We start from the raw sequence: 9,215 nt of genomic DNA, 5'->3' as shown, positions 1-9,215 counted from the left end.
TGCTTCGAAGTGCCAAGCCTCGTTGGTGTTTCTGTAATCGGTTAAATTAGTTGATTGCCACAAAGGATCAACTATTCTGTCTGGACAATGTTATGTTCTCTATGAGATTGGAGCTGTGGAGAAATATTAGCACGGCTGTGGACGTGAGCAAGGCTCGACATATAACGCGCAACTATCAATACTTTTCACTAATAGATGACAATAATAAATCAAACCAAAGAGAGGACTGGGAGCATCAGCAGTCCAAAAAAAGGGCAAAGCAATGCAATGAGTTTAGTTAAGCAGCACCTCCACAGATTGAACAACTGTTCAGGGGCTGAGCACGTTCAGCAGATCCACTGACACACGCGGGGTTAAAACATTCCATCTCTCGCCCCTACCCCCACTTTCCCGCAGGCTCTGCAAACACGCCACACCTCCCTCTCTGACGCGCTACAATCACGCCACGCCCCCTCCTTTCACACGCGCTGCATCCATGCACCCTCCCCCGTACGCTCTTGTCGTGCCCCGCCCTCTCCTATCCTCGCGTTGGAGTCCACGCGCCCCATCCCACAGCAATCACGCCACGCCCCCTCCTTCCCCTGCGCTGCAGTCACGCCACGCCTCCTGCCCGAGAACCCCCCCGCCCGTGGGCTGAGTGTGTGTGTGTGTCCCGGGGAATGCTGGGAGGTTGCAACCAATGGCGGCAGCGGCGCAGTCTCCGTATTGACATCAGCGCGCGAGCCTGAGCCTGAGCTCGAGCCGCCGCACGCGCTTCGCAGGCCGCAGCTGGAGGAGAAGTAAAAGCGGCGCCATCGCCACAACCCGCACAGCGGCAGCTGCCATTTCCCGGTAAGGACATGGAGCTGGGAGGCAATCAGAGATGGGGAGGGAGCGGGAGATGAGGGCGGGCGGATGGCGTCGTCTCATGGTCGCGGAGCTTCTTTCCCATCGCCCGATCATGTTCCTCCGGCCTAAGTTTGAAATGACCGTCCCGCGTCCTGTCCTCCAAAGCCCGGCTATTGGGAGGGAGTGAGTTTTTCCCCTTCTGATTCAGGGCCGAGTCGGTTCCGCACTCTCGACATGGAACTCGCTGTCGGCCCCGGCCGGCTGCAGCCTCTCCGGTCACGGTCTCTGCCTCTCAGTGGGTGCACCGTAACCAAACCGCTGCTGCTGCGGCGGCGGAGAGTCAGCGCCGCCAGTCCGAGAAGCAACCAAACCCGCTGGCGGCGCAGCTCCCGCCCCTCTCTCCCTGCGACTGGCCGCCTGCCAGCTCTGCCAAGTGGACTCGCCCTGGGGATTGGCTGGCTGGCCTGTCACTTGTTGGATGGGCTGCTGTCTTACAGCAGCAAGTTGCTCTGATTCGAAAGATAAAAGTTGTTGTCACCGGGGTTGTGCGATGAGCAGGTTCTCAGAATGTAATTGAAAGAAAATTCTCAGTATTTCTGCTTTGTTTTGTCGTTCGTCGCTTCTTTCAGCTTAAAGGTGGTGGTTGTTGTGCTCTGTGGGTCTTCTTGACGAGTAAGCTTATCACATTTGTGAAAATGTAACTTTCAAGTACAGACAGGTGCTTGTTGTATTTCAAGCGTGTGCGAGAGTCGTGGAATCCCGACAGTGCAGAAGGAGACCATTCGACCCCTGCACCGATTCTGTCACAGAGCATCCTACCCAGGCCCTATCCCCGTAACATTTTCCATAGCTAATCCATCTGATTTAAACATCTTGTGGAGTTGTCGGCATTGGACCGGGTAGGCACAGTAGGTAGTCTGTCAACAGCTTGAAGTTCAACAGATTTATCTCGTAGCACGAGCTTTCAGAGCACTGCTCCTTCATCAGGACTTGGGATACTAAGGGGAAGTTAGCATAGGCAATCCACCTAACCTGCACATCTTTGGACTACGGGAGGAAACCGCATCACCCGGAGGAAATCCATGCAGACACAGGGCGAACCCCAGCTGGTGACCCAAGGCTTGAATTGAACCCAGATCCTTGGTGCTGTGAGGCAGTAAACTAACCACTCTCACCATGTGGCCTTTCCACTTTTGATTAAGTGATGGGAACTTCATGAATAATTGGTCCAAATGCGCACTGAACCATTCCTTTCAAAAAACACTTCACACGTAGGGTGGCTTGGGTCTGGAATGCATTGTCTGGAAGTGTTGGAAGCAAATTCAATTGAGATATGCAAGTAGACATTAAATGACTACCTGAAACAATGTGCAGGGGTATGGAAGCAAAGATGGGAAATGGAATTCAGCCATAATGCTTGTTTGAAGAGCTGGTGTGGGCACAGTGGGTCAAATGACCTCCTTCACTGTAACAATTCTGTAAAGTTTGGAACTTTTCTATAAATGCTAGATCAGATGTTGATTGTAAAACTGGAGTGGATAGACAGGTCAGCCATGACCTTGTGGCACAGAGCCCAAGGGGCTGAATAGCCTCTCTCTGTTTATTTGTGCTGTTTCTTAATTTAAATGTGTATTCATCCATCACTCTCACATTCTGAGCATATCAACAATATGTTCAAGGCATGGCACAAAAATTTAAGAAAACTTATTGTCCTTTATTGAAAAAATCTGTCTGCTTCTTATAGAACATTAAAAATCTTGACATTAATTTCCAATTTCCAAAAAGCATTTGAGTAATACTGTAGATTATAGTTACTCTAGTTAAGTATGAGCTTGCCCCTCCTATTTGTATGAGGACTGGGGGTGGAGGTGGCAGCTGATGTACCTCAACTGGCTGAAACAGCCAATAATTTGTCAGTCTCGGCATGCGCAATAATGATATCCCATAATTTGTTCTGAGAAGTTTGTTTTTAGGCTACCTCTTCAGATATTATCAAACTATGTTTTAATCCCTTTTGATTGTTAGTTATTTTTTAAAACTTTACTTAAGACTTGGTCTTCATCTTTAAGCTTTGTGAACCCTGTTTAATTTTTAATTACATCCTTGATGCCATTATTGAACTATTTTGCTATGTGCACTCATCCACGCTAAAAATGTGTGCAATTTTCTAGTTGTAGTGTTAGATTTTCCAGGTCGTAATTGAATGCCTTAATGGGAAATTTATCGTCATAGAAACCCTACAGTATAGAAAGAGGCCTTTCAGCCCATCAAGCCTGTACTGACCACACCCCCCCCTCATATTTTACCCACTCATCCTTCTCACCCACGCATCTCAAGACACTAAGAGACAATTTCAGCATGGCCAATCAACCTAACCCGCACATCTTTGTACTGTGGGAGGAAACCGGAACACTTGGAGGAAACCCATGCAGACACGAGGAGAATGTGCAAACTCCACACAGATAGTGACCCAAGCTGGGAATTGAACCCAGGTCCCTGGAGCTACGAAGCAGCAGTGCCAACGACTGTGCTACCGTGCAGTCCCATGTTGTTAAGTCAATTTATTATGAATTGAACTAGTAAAGCAATTTGAATTACGTCTGCCAGAATTAGGTTGTTTGAGTTTACCTTGCAAACCATTCGTTCAGTGACCTATTTGTAAACGTGGAAGTCATTGTATTAACTTGAGTACTGTACATTGTTCTTGCAAATATCATTGTAGATATCAGTCATTCTTTGCATGAAGAAATGCTTTGAACAATCTTGTTACCTTTTATTGCTTTGTGACTTGACCTGAAGTTATTTTTTAATTTGGAATGGAGCTTAAGATACATTTTTCAATTTTCCTTTGTCTTTATAAGCTTATCTATTATCTTTTTAATAGCCTGATGTCATGGTTGAAGAGATTTTGTTCTAAGCTTCCCATGTAATTCAATACTCGGATATGTGCCATTATTCTTCTGGGACTCGTTGCCTGCAAGACTGGCAGCAGAGGTCACAGAAGATTCCAAGGCACAGGATTGTTGCAACACAGGAGGTGGCCATCCTCAGTCCATTGTGTCTGTGCCAGCTCTCTGATATCTATTGTTTCCTGATGGTTTTTACCCCCACTCAGCTGAAATTTACACAGTGATCAGTATTTGAAAAGGAAATTGGATTGGCACTTCAGAAAAATAAACTAGTGGGGCAATGGTGATAGTGGTGGAATGGGGCTGAGTGGAATGCTCTACAGGAGATGACATGGACCAGATGGGCCAAATAGCTTCATGCTGTGTTGGAATGACTTTGATTTTAAGATGCAAGGGTTTAGTCTTTTGACTCTGTTACAACCTAATTCAGCGCTTGAATTTCTTTAGTGACGGGATCAAATAGTGTTTGAATTGCCAACCAATAGCTTTGTAAAGGCTTCAGACCTGTGTGCTCCTCATTTATTAACATCACTCCGTATTCTTATACAAAGGAAAATATTGTAGATGTTAGATATTTGTACTCCAAACAGAAAATGTTGGAAATACTCAGCAAATGAGTAGTGACTGGAGAGATGAACAGAGTTGGCAGCCTGATTTTACTGTGATGATAGTGAAGCTGTCGGTGTTTGCTATCAGCCTAACAGTGAAATGCCAGCAGTTTCAGGACTAAGTGCACTATAACGCTGCTCTAGAGAGCTTGCTCTTGAACTCTGACATTAAAAGGAAAAATATAGTAGTGTTGAGAAATTTCCTCACTACCACTAATAGTGCTCATTTTTCCAGGTGGAAAATTTCCTGTTTGTGAATAGCTACTAAGGACATTGGGACCAGAGGATAACTTCAACTGTCAGAATGATTGATTTTTTTTTTGTTAACCTGATGCTATGCAGATTTATAAACATTCTGTTTGCTAACAAGTGATATGTGCAAATATGCTGCAAAAATTGCTTTCTGACAGATTCAGTAGGTGTGGTGCTGAGACTCCACCATGAATTCCTAAATCCAAATCAATTCAATTACTATAATTGGAACTAGAAAATGTTAGAAATGTAAGCAAGAAAGGATGTGAGAAAGCCATCCTGTCTTCCACTCTATCACCATCTTTTTTGTTTCATTCACACTTGTCCGTTTCTCGTCTCTATCATCATTCTCTGAAATCTTTCAGCCTATCCTCTAAGTTGCAAAGTTCGCAGATGATAAAAAAAGATGTAGAGGGACAGATTGAGGTCACATACCAACCGACTCAAGAACAGCTTCTTCCCTGCAGCTGCCAGACTTTTGAATGGATCTACTACCTTGCATTAAGTTGATCTTTGTCTACACCCTAGCTATGACTGTAACACCACATTCTGCACTCTCTCGTTTCCTTCTCTATGAATGATATGCTATGTCTGTATAGTGTACAAGAAACTGTACTTTTCCCTATGTTAATGCATGTGACAATAAATCAAATTAAAACAGGTCATCTTGAGAAAGCAGGGGGGCCTGCAGAATGAGTGGGATCATTTTCCTTTGTTAGGAAAATGGGCAAAGAAGTGGCAGATGGAATACAGTGTGTAAAAGAGTGAGGTTATGCACTTTGAAAGGAGGAGTGGATGCATGGGCTATTTTCTAAACGGGGAAATGCTTAGGAAATCAGAAACACAAAGGGACTTGGAAGTCATTGTTCAAGATTCTCTTCAGGTTAACAAGCAGGTTCAGTTGGCAGTTAGGAAGACAGATGCAATGTTAGCATTCATGTTGAGAAGTCTAGAATACAAGAGCAGGGACGTACTTGCGAGGCTCTATAACGCTCTGATCAGACCTCATTTGGAGTATTGTGGGCAATTTTGGGCCCTGTATCTAAGGAAGGATGTGCTGGTCTTGGAAAGGTTCCAGAGGAGGTTCACAAGAATGACCCCTGGACTGAAGAGCTTGTCATATGAGGAACAGTTTGAGGACTCTGGATCTGTACTTGTTGGAGTTTAGAAGGATGAGGGACGATCTTATTGAAATTTGCAGGATACTGCAAGGCCTGGATAGAGTGGACATGAAGAGGATGTTTCCAGTAGTAGAAAAAGCTAGAAGTACAGGGCACAACCTTCAATTGAAGGGATGATCCGTTAAAACAGATGAGGAGGAATTTCTTCAGCCAGGGAGTGGTGAATCTGGAACACTTTGCCGCAGAAGGCTGTGGAGGCCATGTCATTTCAGTGTCTTTAAGACAGAGATAGATAAGTTCTTGATTAATAAGGGGATCAGGGGTTATGGCGAAAAGGCAGGAGAATGGGGATGAGAAAGATATCAGCTATGATTAAATGATGGAACAGACTCGATGGGCTGAGTGGCCTAATTCTGCTCCTATGGCTTATGGTTGTTAGCTATTTCAATTGTTGTATATTTCATTTTGCTTTGTGTGTGATACTTTGCACTTATTTGCATTCATTTAATCTGCCACTGTTTTCCCTCTTGCAAACATCATCTCAGTCCTCCACTAGATTTTTTGTCAGCTTCAATGGATAATACTGTTTGCTACCTCTGACAATTTGTTGCCTGCAAACTTGATGACTGTTCATGTGTTTCTGAACCTAAGTTGGTAATTTAATGAGAAACATGGGGGCCGAATTTCAGACATCATTTCATAGTTGGTTTAACGTTTGTGAAATTGAAATCTTTAGCAAAGCAAAAGTGCAGCATTTGTCAGTCAGATTTACTTGAAAGTTTGTTACCCCAGAGTTACAAATGAACATTTGTAACAGATGCTGTGAACAGGTGTATATTAACATTTTCAACACAGACACCTTTTCAGAAATTCATTGCAATTGCATCTAAATCATAGACTAGGATTACAAACATGTACAACGTATGCTAATGCCTGTGCTCATCAATGTTCAATGTACTTCTGCAGCACAGATGTTTTCCACTATTGTAATATGGTAAATGCCTTGATGTATGATGAGGGGAGATAAAGATTTCACACTTTTTACTGTCTAAATTGCACAGTAATACAATATCTAGTTGTATTTATCTCCCACTTCGTAAAACTTGCTGTGTAAGTAACTCCCCAAACCTGCAACATACCAATGTTAAAATGCCTTGCCATTCCTCTACCACCTCTGGATTTTCAGTAATTACTCAAGATTTGTTTTATTTTACTGAGCACCTTTCCGAAGCTTTGTTCTTTTTCTCTGCTTGTTACCTCAGTAAGTTTATGGTTGACGCAATTGCTTTCACTCCTGCCTTTGTGTCAGGCTGCCTTAATGACTTGGAAATATAATTAAGGTTGTCATTTCAGTATTATACCAATGAAGTGTTGAATTGTTGAAGTTGCCACTTTTTGACTAATATTAAACCAAGGCTGTGATGTGGATGGCGTAGACATAGCATGTGAATGATAGAGAAATTAATTAAGTCAGCCCAACAACAAAGGGTGCATGAGTCGCAAAAACCCAGCCTGCAGGTGCAGCAGGTGGTCAAGAAGGCTAATGGGATGCTGGCCTTCATAGCGTGAGGGATTGAATATAAAAGTAGGGAGGTCTTGCTGCAGCTGTATAGGGCACTGGTGAGGCCGCAGCTGGAGTGCTGTGTGCAGTTTTGGTCGCCGCACTTAGGCAAGGATATTTTGGCCTTGGAGGGAGTGCAGAGGAGGTTTACTAAGCTGATGCCGGAGTTGATGGGGGTTGAGCTATGAGGAGAGGCTGAATAAACTAGGCTTGTACTCGTTAGAGTTTAGAAGAATGAGGGGAGATCTCACTGAGACGTATAAGATGATGAATGGGATGGATAGGATAGAGGTGGAGAGACTCTTCCCGCTCAGAAAGGACAGTAGGACTAGAGGGCACGGCCTCAAGATAAAGGGGGGAGCGGTTTAGAACAGAGTTGAGGGGGAACTTCTTCACTCAAAGGGTGGTGAATCTCTGGAATTCTCTGCCCGTTGAAGTGGTGGAGGCTGCCTCGCTAAATATTTTTAAGACGCGGGTTGATGGGTTTTTGATAAGCGAGGGGATTAAGGGTTATGGGGAGAGGGCGGGAATGTGGAACTGAGCCACGACAGATCAGCCATGATCTTATTGAGTGGCGGGGCAGGCTCGAAGGGCTAGATGGCCTACTCCTGCTCCTATTTCTTATGTTCTTATGTATGGACTTTTATACAAAATTCAGAGTTCTGTTCACCTTGCATTTTTATTGTCAGTTAAGGAGACCTGCATTTTGCAGTGTTATAATTACTGAAATGTTAATTGTGCACCCTTTTTATTATACATGTCTATAGTTATGAATTATGATTACTTATGATACTGTGCCTTTAAGAAATGTATTCCGTTCATATTTCTTGTCAGGGCTATGCTTAAAATTCAGCTCTGTTTTAATTGCTGAATTATCTGCACTAGGCAGCTCGCATGCTAAGAATGCAGGCTAATTGATTTTAGCTGGGGATGTGTTTGTTATCTGAATTCATGCATTTTTGTTTATTTTGGTTTTTCTGGGTTTCAGATTTTGATTGCTTGAAAGGAATGAATCTTATGTTTGAGTATTTCAATTGGTAAAAGTTAAGCTTATTCATTTGTGATAGGTAAACTGTATTGTTAAGTTGTTTGTTTCGATAAAAGCTTTATAGTGTGTTGATAGAATCACACTGGACTGAAACATCTTATCCTCACGCTAATGCCAAAATTAAAAGAACTAATGGGGCCTAGCTGGGCTTCATAACATACTCTGGTACCCTAACGTTATTTTATTTGGATTGTCATTACAATTTGGCAACTGCCTGCCAGAGTGATTTTTGAATAAGCCAATTACCTATCTATGTGGATGGGTGAGGTTATTAAGTGCTATTCAAAGGACAGGAGGCCTTTTATAGTTTGTCGACCAGCATTTTTCTTTGTGTGAAACAGTTGTTTTGATCCTTTGTTTATTTGTTATTGGCAATTGCTTGCTGCATACATGCTGACTGCTACGTTTGACCTCCCATTCCCCTTCCAACCTCCTTTTTGTTATTCAAGTTGTTGTTGCCACATCAGTATGCAAGGGAAATCTCATTATTGAGCCTGACAGTGAACAATTGATTTGAAAGTCAATTTGCCACAGGCATAGGAAATCCTACTTACCAAAGGCTTAAAGGAAAGTGATTAGTTCTCAATTGGAAGCAGAACTCCAGCCACAGGTCCCAGGGACAAGGACAGGCCTATGTCGAGATAAACCTTGGCAGATATTTTTACCCTAAATCATTAATTTTAAAGGAATAGTTATGATTTATCATCTGAAACATAGAAACCCTACTGTGGAGAAGGAGGCCATTCGGCCCATCAAGCATGTACTGACAACAATTCCACCCAGGCTATTTCTCCACAACCCCACATTTAACCTGCTAATACCTCTAACCTACGCATCCAGGGCCAATGCACCTAACCCGCATATCTTTGGACTGTGGAAGAAAACAGG

At 43.4% G+C, this 9,215-nt stretch overlaps 1 protein-coding gene across 4 annotated transcripts in view; it reads left to right on the top strand.

The window, feature by feature from the left end:
• Positions 1 to 642: 642 nt before the first annotated feature.
• The window catches only part of nek7 (NIMA-related kinase 7), a 180,793-nt gene continuing 172,220 nt past the window's right edge, over positions 643 to 9,215 (top strand). For 3 of the 4 annotated variants that reach the window (XM_080195839.1, XM_080195842.1, XM_080195838.1), the window contains exon 1: positions 643 to 831. The gene's annotated coding sequence lies outside the window, so the exon portion shown is untranslated. Of the gene's footprint in view, positions 832 to 1,480; positions 1,501 to 9,215 lie in introns of those variants that run through there. The other variant, XM_080195840.1, reaches the window with a different exon arrangement.

Source organism: Carcharhinus amblyrhynchos, chromosome 9 (assembly GCF_965287045.1).
Source record: "Carcharhinus amblyrhynchos chromosome 9, sCarAmb.v2.hapA, whole genome shotgun sequence".
NCBI lineage: Eukaryota > Metazoa > Chordata > Chondrichthyes > Carcharhiniformes > Carcharhinidae > Carcharhinus > Carcharhinus amblyrhynchos.
The sequence above is the reverse complement of the archived record's forward strand: the minus strand, read 5'-3'. Positions and strand labels throughout refer to the sequence as shown.